At 33.9% G+C, this 16,273-nt stretch overlaps 1 non-coding gene across 1 annotated transcript; it reads left to right on the forward strand.

Moving 5' to 3' along the window:
- Positions 1 to 12,334: 12,334 nt before the first annotated feature.
- On the forward strand, positions 12,335 to 12,542 carry LOC139860786 (small nucleolar RNA U3). Its single transcript, XR_011763407.1, has one exon. It is a non-coding gene; the product is annotated as a small nucleolar RNA U3 (small nucleolar RNA).
- Positions 12,543 to 16,273: the final 3,731 nt, after the last annotated feature.

The raw sequence follows: 16,273 nt of genomic DNA on the forward strand, positions 1-16,273 counted from the left end.
TCGCTCTACATGACGTTCTACATCATTTATCTTCGTTCGACATGATGGTTATGTAACCTCTAATGTTTTAGAGATTATGTAATTTAGTTCTAACCGTAAACCAAATGAGTTTAATATCATATTAACTCTTTAAATCCATGATTACCTCTGAAGAAAATATATATGTATATATGTTTTCATAAAGATTGTAGTTAAAAATTCTTTCGTACAAACTGTTAATGGTGAAAATATTTTAACGGGTAGGTAATACCCGAGGAGTATTTAGATTTAACATTAATAAGTTACACTGTACATTCTTCGAATCTGATTCATTATCCTATTTACATCCACAGATATACGAATCCGTTCACCGCAGAATAACCATTTTTATTGAATTTCATATTTGGATTTTGACTTATCGGAATCCAACAAGTGGCATAATGAGGAAAACATTGGACAAAATAAAATTTGTTAGAAACAAACAATTTAACTATGAGAAGAATTTTGTTAAGAATCCCCGCTAACTGTTCCTAGCTAACTGTTCCTAGCTAACTTATTACATTTAGTTATCACAATTTATTATCGCAATTTTAATTCTCGCAATTTTATTTATCGTCATTTAATTTTTGTTATTTATTTTACGCACTTTAGATATCGGGACACGTATACAAGGTTTTGACATATCATATCGACGCATCTATATATATTATTTGGAATAACCATAGACACTCTATATGCAGTAATGCGTGAGTTAGCTATACAGGGTTGAGGTTGATTCTACAATAATATATATACTTTGAGTTGTGATCGAGTCTGAGACATGTATACAATGGGTCACGATACGTATTAATTAATTCGAATATTATATATTAAACTATATATGAATTATTGAATTACTAATTGTGGACTGCTAACTGTGGACTGCCAACATTGGACAATTAAAATAAATTAAAATATTGATTATAACATATGAAACTAAATAATTCTTCAAGTTTGTCACTTGATTTCATCTTAAACCTCATTTGTATCTTGACGATTAAAATCTGCGTTCAAACCCTTCATGATTCTTGAAAACTCCTCAATCGAGAGGATGAACCAACCACACTTCATCTAAGGAAGGACGGATTAATGTATATAGTTATGCACCTGAAAACCCTCGGAACCTGAGTAAACGTTTAACACTTATCTATGCTAGCTCCTTTGGCATTGTTATTACCGAAAATTACTTTGCAATCCCTTTTCAAAGTAGCCAATGTTGTCACAGCACCAGCAAGTTAACTTCGACTTTTCATTCAGATTAGACTTATTATAACCTTGATATATAAGTTTGCCTTTCATCATCGTTATCAGGGAATTGTTTATATTCAACCACATTAGCAGTAAACTTACTAGCAACTTCATTGATCTTTAATTTTTCGGAAAATCATTATCGTTATCAAAACCCTATCATGTGCTCATTTGCATCTTGTAACAATAATTGCCATACCAACTATCGAAAATCATCAATCAGTATTTTAAATCTCGCAGCATGGCTAGATCAATAGTTATTTGTATACATATAACCTTATCTCTTAGAATTATGATCTTCAATTCTGAATTTCAGAAAAGCGTCCTGCCTGAGAATCAATACTCGGAATGTTGAAAAGCTGAATGAAGCAGCAAAAATTGTAAACGATCTTAACAGCCAAAAGTTTGATGATAAAGAATAGTATGTTAGCGAAGCTCGGAAAAGTTGGAACTGGAAAACGGATTGAACAAACTATGAAGGAGGCTGTGGACAAATCACAAATACTAAATCTGCCTTCAAAGAATCCAGATGATTCAGTATCTGCTGCAGTCATTATCGAATACCTTGCTCCTGGCTCTACACTTTTTCAGACAATCTTCATCATCATCCATCGATATTAGAAATTCTAAGATATCATCGAATCTTTCATTATAAATATCCTCGATATTTCTGAAGATATTTTTATAACTATTCTTATCCGAAATCATTTATCTTCTCGCGTTATCAGTGTTACATCAGAAAAGAAACTGTTTTAGTTTCTAAATTCTGAAACCTTCGAGCTTAAAATATGAATGTTTTTGAAGTAATGTTGAGAACTGAGGCATGAGTTAGTATAATATAATGACACTTGATCAACGTGATTATATTACAGTAAGTCATGCTGAGTTTCTAATGAAACATGATGATTCACATATTATAACGTTATCATGTGCCATGTTACACGACTCTTACATTCTATCTAATCTATAAACATATCAAGAACATATATCCTTGATAGTTCTATCTTTTCTCTTGAATTCTGGTACTTTGACAAATCAAATTGTGCTACTACCCTTCCTTTCTACTATTATATTATGATAATCTGAAACTCCATACCTACAATTTCTGGACCATTACTGAAATGTCCCGTTCTTATTTATTAAAAACGTTCCATATTAATTGATTTCGTTGCGAGGTTTTGACCTCTATATGAGACGTTTTTCAAAGACTGCATTCATTTTTAAACAAACCATAACCTTTATTTCATCAATAAAGGTTTAAAAAGCTTTACGTAGATTATCAAATAATGATAATCTAAAATATCCTGTTTACACACGACCATTACATAATGGTTTACAATACAAATATGTTACAACAAAATAAGTTTCTTGAATGCAGTTTTTACACAATATCATACAAGCATGGACTCCAAATCTTGTCCTTATTTAAGTATGTGACAGCGGAAGCTCTTAATAATCACCTGAGAATAAACATGCTTAAAACGTCAACAAAAATGTTGGTGAGTTATAGGTTTAACCTATATATATCAAATCGTAACAATAGACCACAAGATTTCATATTTCAATACACATCCCATACATAGAGATAAAAATCATTCATATGGTGAACACCTGGTAACCGACATTAACAAGATGCATATATAAGAATATCCCCATCATTCCGGGACACCCTTCGGATATGATATAAATTTCGAAGTACTAAAGCATCCGGTACTTTGGATGGGGCTTGTTGGGCCCGATAGATCTATCTTTAGGATTCGCGTCAATTAGGGTGTCTGTTCCCTAATTCTTAGATTACCAGACTTAATAAAAAGGGGCATATTCGATTTCGATAATTCAACCATAGAATGTAGTTTCACGTACTTGTGTCTATTTTGTAAATCATTTATAAAACCTGCATGTATTCTCATCCCAAAAATATTAGATTTTAAAAGTGGGACTATAACTCACTTTCACAGATTTTTACTTCGTCGGGAAGTAAGACTTGGCCACTGGTTGATTCACGAACCTATAACAATATATACATATATATCAAAGTATGTTCAAAATATATTTACAACACTTTTAATATATTTTGATGTTTTAAGTTTATTAAGTCAGCTGTCCTCGTTAGTAACCTATAACTAGTTGTCCACAGTTAGATATACAGAAATAAATCGATAAATATTATCTTGAATCAATCCACGACCCAGTGTATACGTATCTCAGTATTGATCACAACTCAAACTATACATATTTTGGAATCAACCTCAACCCTGTATAGCTAACTCCAACATTCACATATAGAGTGTCTATGGTTGTTCCGAAATATATATAGATGTGTCGACAAGATAGGTCGAAACATTGTATACGTGTCTATGGTATCTCAAGATTACATAATATACAATACAAGTTGATTAAGTTATGGTTGGAATATATTTGTTACCAATTTTCACGTAGCTAAAATGAGAAAAATTATCCAATCTTGTTTTACCCATAACTTCTTCATTTTAAATCCGTTTTGAGTGAATCAAATTGCTATGGTTTCATATTGAACTCTATTTTATGAATCTAAACAGAAAAAGTATAGGTTTATTGTCGGAAAAATAAGTTACAAGTCGTTTTTGTAAAGGTAGTCATTTCAGTCGAAAGAACGACGTCTAGATGACCATTTTAGAAAACATACTTCCACTTTGAGTTTAACCATAATTTTTGGATATAGTTTCATGTTCATAATAAAAATCATTTTCTCAGAATAACAACTTTTAAATCAAAGTTTATCATAGTTTTTAATTAACTAACCCAAAACAGCCCGCGGTGTTACTACGACGGCGTAAATTCGGTTTTACGGTGTTTTTCGTGTTTCCAGGTTTTAAATCATTAAGTTAGCATATCATATAGATATAGAACATGTGTTTAGTTTATTTTAAAAGTCAAGTTAGAAGGATTAACTTTTGTTTGCTAACAAGTTTAGAATTAACTAAACTATGTTCTAGTGATTACAAGTTTAAACCTTCGAATAAGATAGCTTTATATGTATGAATCGAATGATGTTATGAACATCATTACTACCTTAAGTTCCTTGGATAAACCTACTGGAAAAGAGAAAAATGGATCTAGCTTCAATGGATCCTTGGATGGCTCGAAGTTCTTGAAGCAGAATCATGACACGAAAACAAGTTCAAGTAAGATCATCACTTAAAATAAGATTGTTATAGTTATAGAAATTGAACCAAAGTTTGAATATGATTATTACCTTGTATTAGAATGATAACCTACTTTAAGAAACAAAGATTTCTTGAGGTTGGATGATCACCTTACAAGATTAGAAGTGAGCTAGCAAACTTGAAAGTATTCTTGATTTTATGAAACTAGAACTTTTGGAATTTATGAAGAACACTTAGAACTTGAAGATAGAACTTGAGAGAGATAAATTAGATGAAGAAAATTGAAGAATGAAAGTGTTTGTAGGTGTTTTTGGTCGTTGGTGTATGGATTAGATATAAAGGATATGTTATTTTGTTTTCATGTAAATAAGTCATGAATGATTACTCATATTTTTGTAATTTTATGAGATATTTCATGCTAGTTGCCAAATGATGGTTCCCACATGTGTTAGGTGACTCACATGGGCTGCTAAGAGCTGATCATTGGAGTGTATATACCAATAGTACATACATCTAAAAGCTGTGTATTGTACGAGTATGAATACGGGTGCATACGAGTAGAATTGTTGATGAAACTGAACGAGGATGTAATTGTAAGCATTTTTGTTAAGTAGAAGTATTTTGATAAGTGTATTGAAGTCTTTCAAAAGTGTATAAATACATATTAAAACACTACATGTATATACATTTTAACTGAGTCGTTAAGTCATCGTTAGTCGTTACATGTAAGTGTTGTTTTGAAACTTTTAGGTTAACGATCTTGTTAAATGTTGTTAACCCAATGTTTATAATATCAAATGAGATTTTAAATTATTATATTATCATGATATTATCATGTATGAATATCTCTTAATATGATATATATACATTAAATGTCTTTACAACGATAATCGTTACATATATGTCTCGTTTAAAAATCATTAAGTTAGTAGTCTTGTTTTTACATATGTAGTTCATTGTTAATATACTTAATGATATATTTACTTATCATAGTATCATGTTAACTATATATATATCCATATATATGTCATCATATAGTTTTTACAAGTTTTAACGTTCGTGAATCACCGGTCAACTTGGGTGGTCAATTGTCTATATGAAACATATTTCAATTAATCAAGTCTTAACAAGTTTGATTGCTTAACATGTTGGAAACATTTAATCATGTAAATATCAATCTCAATTAATATATATAAACATGGAAAAGTTCGGGTCACTACAATTACTTGCAAAAAGAAAACAAAAGCATGAAGCACTGAAATAGAAAGGGGGTATAAATCGCAGCAAATAGGAGAGATCATTAACTGTGAATGACAATGATTATAGAAGACAGAAGATGGAACTTCGAAATATAAAGGAAAACATAAAGCCCAACAACAACACCGAAATTACAAACTGTGTATGTCAATGTTTATTGCAACATAAAGACACTGGAGAATTAAAAACACTATAACCCAAAGGGCAAAGTAGAAGAAAACAGATTCCTCTAGTGAAAGTTAGAAAAGGAGAATGATTGTTGCGATAGTAAGGATAAGGACACGGATCAGAACTGGATTAAGTATTTTCATAATCTTTTGAATATTGAAATTGAGTATAGGAGTGGTAAAAGTAATGGAACGAAAGAAGTTAATTTATAGTGATATATCTGATGAAGAAATCAAGGCAGATCTCGGCATTTAATTAGAGAGATCCTAATTTCCTTAAATCTCGAACAATCAGATCTTATTTAGATTTCAAAGATTTCTTTAAAATCCCTTGATTTTCTGAATTCAACCAAAACAACGTCAAAAGTTAAGACGAAACTTTATTTCTCATTTCATTCTTTTGCAATAGCTTCACTTGTACTCTTCACAAAATTAAATTGCTTCTTTCATATTACTCACTGTTGATAAAACTCTATTTATCAACTCATATTCGTCATGAAAACATTCTTATTATTAATCATGACAACTCCACTCAAATTTCGGGACGAAATTTCTTTAACGGGTAGGTACTGTGACGACCCGGAAATTTCCGATCAAATTTAAACTTAATCTTTATATAATTCTGACATGATAAGCAAAGTCTGTAATGTTGAGTCTTGAAAAATTTGGAAACTATGTTCATATATTCAAATTACCCTTTGACTATTTTCGACCATTCACGAACAACTATTTGTAAATAGATATATACATATATTTAAATAAATATATATGTGATTTAAAATATAATTTATGATGTAATTGTTAGAAATTAATTATGTAAAAATAGTAATTATTATTTAAAACATATTTATATACAAATAAAGTATATTAAAAAAAATAAATATTAAATAATTGTAATACTCATTGATGTTCCGATTGATATTAAGCAAGTTAAATTCATACTGATATTATTTTAAAATAAACAGTGATCCGAAAATGAGTAATATAAATTTAGCGTTATTAAAAATGCATTTAGGAACTATTTGTTGAATTTTAAAACTTTTTATATTTTACTTGGTGTTGGGAGTGAATAATTAATGTAATTTTTATTTAATAGTTAATGATCGAATTTTATACCATAATGACCAAAATAAATAAATATAGTTAATTTAAAAATATGAGATTTTTCTGAAAGTCTTTTATCCGCCATTGATTAACAACGGACCACGATATACCCACTCCGTAGAAACTATCGGTACACAAGGATAAGAAGTGGCTGCTAAAATTTTGTTTTACTATGCTTGATTTCAATCAACTTCACATATATAATTATTATTATTATTAATTATTATTATTATATTAATCCTTTAATTATATCTGTGATGCACAATTTGATTGAAATGGATTACTGTGTTTACTGTTTTCAATTGATTGATCTAATAAGGAATAAAGTAGTAAATATGTTACTGTATCTGTTTTGTTTGCTTCACAATAACATGATGTACATATATATTATATACATATTGCATTTAGTTATAACATACACGATAATCACATTTAACTATCACTTTGTTTCCCTTCTTTGCTTGACCAACCATTCCATTGCCTCACCACCTTCACCACTCTACTATCTTTATTGATCACAACCATAACCGATCACCATCATCATCATATTACTACTACTATTATTGTTTTGATAGAACGACGAAAAACATCATCACCTTCTCCAACCCATCCCACAAGATCGACCTTTTCTGTTTCTTGTTTGACCCAAATCAAACATCACTGTAAACAAAACACCACAATCCATCTATTTTTATACCTATATATGTACGTGTGTATGTAAACCAATCACCACCATCCGGCTACTCTGTAGTGACCCGAACTTTTCCATGTTTATATATATTAATTGAGATTGATATTTACATGATTAAATGTTTCCAACATGTTAAGCAATCAAACTTGTTAAGACTTGATTAATTGAAATATGTTTCATATAGACAATTGACCACCTAAGTTGACCGGCGATTCACGAACGTTAAAACTTGTAAAAACGACATGACGATATATATATATATATGGATATACATATGGTTAACATGAGATTATGATAAGTAAGTATCTCCATAAGTATATTAACAATGAGTTATATACATATAAACAAGACTACTAACTTAAGGATTTCGAAACGAGACATATATGTAACGATTATCGTTGTAACGACATTTAAATGTATATATATCATATTAAGATATATTAATATATCATAATATCATGATAATATAATAATTTAACATCTCATTAGATATAATAAACAATGGGTTAACAACATTAATTGAGATCGTTAACTTAAAGGTTTCAAAACAACACTTACATGTAACGACTAACGATGACTTAACAACTCAGTTAAAATGTATATACATGTAGTGTATTTAGATGTATTAAAATACTTTTGGAAGTCTTCAAGACATATATCAAAACACTCATACTTAACGAAAATGGTTACAGTTACTTTCCCATTCTTTTCTTTCATCAAGAATTCTAGTCGTATTCTTACCCGTATTATACACAGCTTCAAAACGTACTTACTATGGTTATATACCAATAGGAACTAGCATGGGATTCCACTCTTGATTATGTCATGTATGACTAATCAATTTTAACTTCTACCATGAGCTAGTCAACTAACTAGAACTCCTTTTAACCCCACTCACCACTCACCAATTCTCATCATTCACTCCATTTCACTTCCAATTCTCTTTCTAATTCTCTCTCAACACACACACACACACACACTATTATGAACGTATTTTTCCAGTAGTTAATCAGCATCTTCATCAAAAATCACTTCAAGAATCAAGCTATAATCATCATAGGAAGAACACTTCAAGAACACTTCAAGAATCCCTTCAAGTTTACTAATTTACTTCCAAGCTTTCTAATCCATTCCAAGTAATCATCTAAGATCAAGAAACCTTTGTTATATACAGTAGGTTATCTTTCTTATTCAAGGTAATATTCATATTCAAACTTTGATTCAATTTCTATAACTATAAACTATCTTAATTCGAGTAAAAATCTTACTTGAACTTGTTTTTGTGTCATGATCCTACTTCAAGAACTTTCAAGCCATCCAAGATCCTTTGAAGCTAGATAATTTCTTGTCACTTCCAGTAGGTTTACCTACTAAAATTTAGGTAGTAATGAGGTTCATAACATCATTCGATTCATATATATAAAACTATCTTATTCGAAGGTTTAAACTCGTAATCACTAGAACATAGTTTAGTTAATTCTAAACTTGTTCGCAAACAAAAGTTAATCCTTCTAACTTGACTTTTAAAATTAACTAAACACATGTTCTATATCTATATGATATGCTAACTTAATGATTTAAAACCTGGAAATACGAAAAACACCGTAAAACCGGATTTACGCCGTCGTAGTAACACCGCGGGCTGTTTTGGGTTAGTTAATTAAAAACTATGATAAACTTTGATTTAAAAGTTGTTATTCTGAGAAAATGATTTTTATTATGAACATGAAACTATATCCAAAAATTATGGTTAAACTCAAAGTGGAAGTATGTTTTCTAAAATGGTCATCTAGACGTCGTTCTTTCGACTGAAATGACTACCTTTACAAAAATGACTTGTAACTTATTTTTCCGACTATAAACCTATAATTTTTCTGTTTAGATTCATAAAATAGAGTTCAATATGAAACCATAGCAATTTGATTCACTCAAAACGGATTTAAAATGAAGAAGTTATGGGTAAAACAAGATTGGATAATTTTTCTCATTTTAGCTACGTGAAAATTGGTAACAAATCTATTCCAACCATAACTTAATCAACTTGTATTGTATATTATGTAATCTTGAGATACCATAGACACGTATACAATGTTTCGACCTATCATGTCGACACATCTATATATATTTCGGAACAACCATAGACACTCTATATGTGAATGTTGGAGTTAGCTATACAGGGTTGAGGTTGATTCCAAAATATATATAGTTTGAGTTGTGATCAATACTGAGATACGTATACACTGGGTCGTGGATCGATTCAAGATAATATTTATCGATTTATTTCTGTACATCTAACTGTGGACAACTAGTTGTTGATTACTAACGAGGACAGCTGACTTAATAAACTTAAAACATCAAAATATATTAAAAGTGTTGTAAATATATTTTGAACATACTTTGATATATATGTATATATTGTTATAGGTTCGTGAATCAACCAGTGGCCAAGTCTTACTTCCCGACGAAGTAAAAATCTGTGAAAGTGAGTTATAGTCCCACTTTTAAAATCTAATATTTTTGGGATGAGAATACATGCAGGTTTTATAAATGATTTACAAAATAGACACAAGTACGTGAAACTACATTCTATGGTTGAATTATCGAAATCGAATATGCCCCTTTTTATTAAGTCTGGTAATCTAAGAATTAGGGAACAGACACCCTAATTGACGCGAATCCTAAAGATAGATCTATTGGGCCTAACAAACCCAATCCAAAGTATCGGATGCTTTAGTACTTCGAAATTTATATCATATCCGAAGGGTGTCCCGGAATGATGGGGATATTCTTATATATGCATCTTGTTAATGTCGGTTACCAGGTGTTCACCATATGAATGATTTTTATCTCTATGTATGGGATGTGTATTGAAATATGAAATCTTGTGGTCTATTATTATGATTTGATATATATAGGTTAAACCTATAACTCACCAACATTTTTGTTGACGTTTTAAGCATGTTTATTCTCAGGTGATTATTAAGAGCTTCCGCTGTCGCATACTTAAATAAGGACGAGATTTGGAGTCCATGCTTGTATGATATTGTGTAAAAACTGCATTCAAGAAACTTATTTTGTTGTAACATATTTGTATTGTAAACTATTATGTAATGGTCGTGTGTAAACAGGATATTTTAGATTATCATTATTTGATAATCTACGTAAAGCTTTTTAAACCTTTATTGATGAAATAAAGGTTATGGTTTGTTTTAAAATGAATGCAGTCTTTGAAAAACATCTCATATAGAGGTCAAAACCTCGCAACGAAATCAATTAATATGGAACATTTTTAATCAATAAGAACGGGACATTTCAGTTGGTATCCGAGCGTTGGTCTTAAAGAACCAGAATTTTGCATTAGTGTGTCTTATCGAGTTTGTTAGGATGCATTAGTGAGTCTGGACTTAGACCGTGTTTACTTGAAAAATGATTGCTTAACAAATTTTGTTGGAAACTATATATTTTTAACATGTGAATATTATGTGATATATTAATCTCTTAACGCGTTTGATATTATGTGATAGATGTCTACCTCTAGAATAAGTCCCATTGACTCACCTAATAATAATGAAGAGTCAAATGTAAATTGGAATGATTCGTGGACTGATTCACAAGTTCCCGAAGAGGAACCGGAAGAAGAGTCGGAACCAGAAGAAGAATCGGAACCGGAAGAAGAATCGGAACTGGATGAAGAAATAGAACCGGTGGGGGAAATAATAAAACGGTTAAGTAAAAGAAAATCCTCAACCAACCGACCAAGGTTAACTATGGTCAATGGTGTTTCCGCTAAGGAAGCAAAATATTGGGAGGATTACCAATTCTCCGATGAATCGGATTCTGATGAGAATTCCGATGATGTTATAGAAATTACCCCAACTGAATTTAAAAAGGCAAAAGAAAATAATAAGGGAAAGGGCATAAAAATAGAGAAATCTAATTCCAAACCCAATGAACTTTATATGTATCGTCAACCCCCGAAGTCCTTAAGTTGTAACAATGACCCGGGAACCTCTAAACCACCAGGTTTTTCTAAACCAATGTGGAAAACGACGGCTCGTATTAGGGGAACATCATATATCCCTAGAAACTTGGCAAAATGAACCAAAACCGAAGAAGAAGAAACAAGCGAGTCGGAATAAGATAGTTGTATTCGTGTGATGTAATATATGTAATATAGTGTGCTTATGCTTTATGATATATGTAAAAATTGCTTGTATTAATAAGTATTTTTTTTATAAATCTAACTCTTGTCTATTTTACAGTATAAAAACACAAAATGGATAGACAACCCAATATTTTAAGAGACCTACTGTAACAGCCCGAGTACAACCCGTACGGTGGCTCACGGTTTTGTTTCTCGGGACTCACCCTCAAAACGCGTCCACTAGAGGAGGTATCCACACCCTTTATAAGGGGTGTTTCGTTCTCCTCCCCCACCGATGTGGGATGAGTTCTCACACTCTCCCCCACTCAGGACACTGCGTCCCCGCAGTGCACATCGATGCGGGCCCCAGCTCTGATACCATCTTGTAACAGCCCGAGTACAACCCGTAGTGGATATTGTCCGCTTTGCCCCGACGCACGGTGGCTCACGGTTTTGTTTCTCGGGACTCACCCTCAAAACGCGTCCACTAGAGGAGGTATCCACACCCTTTATAAGGGGTGTTTCGTTCTCCTCCCCCACCGATGTGGGATGAGTTCTCACACTGATCTGTTCAAGTAAGGTCGTACCTCTGTATTCTTGACTCCTAAGAAGACAGAAACCCATGTCTGGGTTGATGAATTAGGACCATGTAACTAGAGCGTGATTAACATAGCCTATGGTTTCGAGTTTCGACCATGGCTCGGTAGAGGATCGTTGCCAACTCATCTGATGGGTTCTGGCATGGTTACATGGTTGTCTGACAGACAAATAATTTTAATGTAACACCCTAGGCAAATCCCACATCGCCCACGAACATGAGTGATCATGGGATTATAAGGTAATACTCACGCTTAAATGACACAACGCGTTTTGGGATCACAGGCAGAGCAGATGTGCGAGTACGTTGCAGTTAAGCATGCTCGGGCGAGAGCACTACTGGGATGGGTGACCTCTTGGGAAAGTGCTTCTCGTGTGTGGTCGCCAAGAAAAAGCCGTGCGCCTGTGGGCAAAGCGGACAATATTGTGGTCATGTTAAGCTGGGGTGTTACAGAATGGTATCAGAGCCACTCATGTGCCGTTGGGGGTGGTGGGGCAAACCTCATCGAGGACGATGAGTCCCTAAGGGGGGGTGAATGTAACACCCTAGGCAAATCCCACATCGCCCACGAACATGAGTGATCATGGGATTATAAGGTAATACTCACGCTTAAATGACACAACGCGTTTTGGGATCACAGGCAGAGCAGATGTGCGAGTACGTTGCAGTTAAGCGTTCTCGGGCGAGAGCACTACTGGGATGGGTGACCTCCTGGGAAAGTGCTTCTCGTGTGTGGTCGCCAAGAAAAAGCCGTGCGCCTGCGGGCAAAGCGGACAATATTGTGGTCATGTTAAGCTAGTGCTCGGGCGAGAGCACTACTGGGATGGGTGACCTCCTGGGAAAGTGCTTCTCGTGTGTGGTCGCCAAGAAAAAGCCGTGCGCCTGCGGGCAAAGCGGACAATATTGTGGTCATGTTAAGCTGGGGTGTTACACCTACCCAGAGACATGATTGATGAAATCTTGTCTAGAGTCGGTCAGAATTCTTCGGCATAACTATTTAAGGCGAGATCAGTTTGTAAGACATTCGAAGAACGTTCCAAGAATGCCTTGGTTTATAAAAGGCTTTCGTTCGAAAGATGGGGGATATCACATTGGGAAATACATAAGTTACGATGTGTTTACTTTGACGCATATATTGCGGGGAACCCAAATGCTATTTTACACAATGGGTTAAGAAATTATTTTGACTCAATATATCCGAATATTGGACTTCGTGATTTAGAAAAAGCGGCTAACATGCAACATAAAGAAGCATGTTATGCTTAAGGATTAGTAATGTTCGCTTCTCACCAAAGTGAGAACAAGAACATCGGGTTACAACTATTAAACAAAACGTTCCCACAAGTGACGGAGTCGGTAATTGGGGTAAGAAATGAGGTTTTTAGATTGTTACGGGACTGTTGGACATTACGTAACCCTCGTCCCTTTGACGACGTTACAACACGTTGTCTTATCAACGGCCATAACGGTTATGTTCCACAAGACCAAGGATGGGAAGTAATCCTAGTAAAACTAGAATGCATGACTTGTTTCTGGACGTATGAATTACTTGTCTTTATTGCCTTTGCTGAACGAATTGTGTACTAGCTAGAATTATCTTCACAACCATCTTGTATCAAATTTATTGTGTGCTATATTTCATGCTATATGTAAAATAAGCGGTATTGTAAGTTTGTAAAATATTGTGTAAAAGTTTGAACGCGAAATATTATTATAATCAGTTTTTTATATAGAATTGTAGTAGTTGAATTGTATATTAGCTACTAAGTATGAACTTAACGGGTAGGTACTACCCGAATTTAAACTTATAAAATGCTAATATGAAGAAAAAGCTTTTATAAATGAGTTCATATTATGCTATGAAATACTATTAACTACTCTTAATATTCTGTATGATTAACTTGTTCCATTTGACTATTTTGAAGGAAATGGCACCGACTACTCGACACACCGTGAATATGAATGAAGAGGAATTCCGTACTTTTCTAACTTCAAACATAGCTGCAGTACAGGCTGCGCTACATACCAACAATAACCTTGGATCTAGCAGTACAGGAAATCGTGTAGGATGCACCTACAAAGAATTCACTGCCTGCAAACCTTAACCGAAGGATCGATCGGATTGAAACGGTGGACCGAGAAGGTCGAATCGGTGTTTGCCATAAGTAAGTGTACTGAAGAGGACAAAGTAAAGTACGCTACGCATACCTTCACAGGTTCTGCGTTAACATGGTGGAATACCTATCTAGAGCAAGTGGGACAAGACGATGCGTACGCACTACCGTGGTCAGCATTCAAGCACTTGATGAATGAGAAGTACCATCCCAGAACCGAGGTCAATAAGCTCAAGACAGAACTTAGAGGGTTACGAACCCAAGGATTTGATATTACCACGTACGAAAGACGATTCACAGAATTGTGCCTATTGTGTCCGGGAGCATTCGAAGATGAGAAAGAGAAGATCGACGCGTTTGTGAAAGGATTACCAGAAAGAATCCAAGAAGATATAAGTTCACACGAGCCCGCCTCCATACAACAGGCATGTAGAATGGCTCACAAACTAGTGAACCAGATTGAAGAAAGAATTAAAGAACAGACTGCTGAAGAGGCCAATGTGAAGCAAGTCAAAAGAAAGTGGGAGGAAAACGGTGATAAGAATCACCAATACAACAACAACAGCAATTACAACAATAATCGCAACAATTATCCCAACAATCGCAACATCAATCGCAACTACAACAAACGGCCCAACAACAACAACAACAACAGCAACTACAACAATCATCCCAACAACAATAATAACCGCAACAACAACAACAATCAGAAGCAGCTATGCCAAAGGTGTGAAAAGTATCACTCGGGGTTCTGCACTAAATTTTGCAACAAGTGTAAAAGAAATGGTCATAGCGCGGTGAAGTGTGAGGTCTACGGACCAGGGGTTAATAGAACGAAAGGAACAAATGGTGTCGGAACGAGTAATGACGGAGCAAGTAGTGCCGGAGCAAGTTATGCCAATGTAGTTTGTTATAAATGTGGAAAACCGGGAAGCATTATTAGAAATTGCCCAAACCAGGAGAATACGAATGGACAAGGCCGCGGAAGAGTTTTCAATATTAATGCGGCAGAGGCACAAGAAGACCCGGAGCTTGTTACGGGTACGTTTCTTATTAACAATAAATATGCTTACGTTTTATTTGATTCGGGTGCGGATAGAAGCTATATGAGTAGAGATTTTTGTGCTAAATTAAGTTGTCCATTGACGCCTTTGGATAGTAAATTTTTACTCGAATTAGCAAATGGTAAATTAATTTCAGCAGATAATATATGTCGGAATCGAGAAATTAAACTAGTTAGCGAAACATTTAAGATTGATTTGATACCAGTAGAGTTAGGGAGTTTTGATGTGATAATCGGTATGGACTGGTTGAAAGAAGTGAAAGCAGAGATCGTTTGTTACAAAAATGCAATTCGCATTATACGAGAAAAAGGAAAACCCTTAATGGTGTACGGAGAAAAGGGCAACACGAAGCTACATCTTATTAGTAATTTGAAGGCACAAAAACTAATAAGAAAAGGTCGCTATGTTGTTCTAGCACACGTCGAGAAAGTACAAACTGAAGAAAAGAGCATCAATGATGTTCCCATTGCAAAAGAATTTCCCGATGTATTTCCGAAAGAATTACCGGGATTACCCCCACATCGATCCGTTGAATTTCAAATAGATCTTGTACCAGGAGCTGCACCAATAGCTCGTGCTCCTTACAGACTCGCACCCAGCGAGATGAAAGAACTACAAAGCCAATTACAAGAACTTTTAGAGCGTGGTTTCATTCGACAAAGCACATCACCGTGGGGAGCTCCTGTTTTGTTTGTCAAGAAGAAAGATGGTACATTCAGGTT

Source organism: Rutidosis leptorrhynchoides, chromosome 7 (genome assembly GCF_046630445.1).
Source record: "Rutidosis leptorrhynchoides isolate AG116_Rl617_1_P2 chromosome 7, CSIRO_AGI_Rlap_v1, whole genome shotgun sequence".
Taxonomy (NCBI): domain Eukaryota; kingdom Viridiplantae; phylum Streptophyta; class Magnoliopsida; order Asterales; family Asteraceae; genus Rutidosis; species Rutidosis leptorrhynchoides.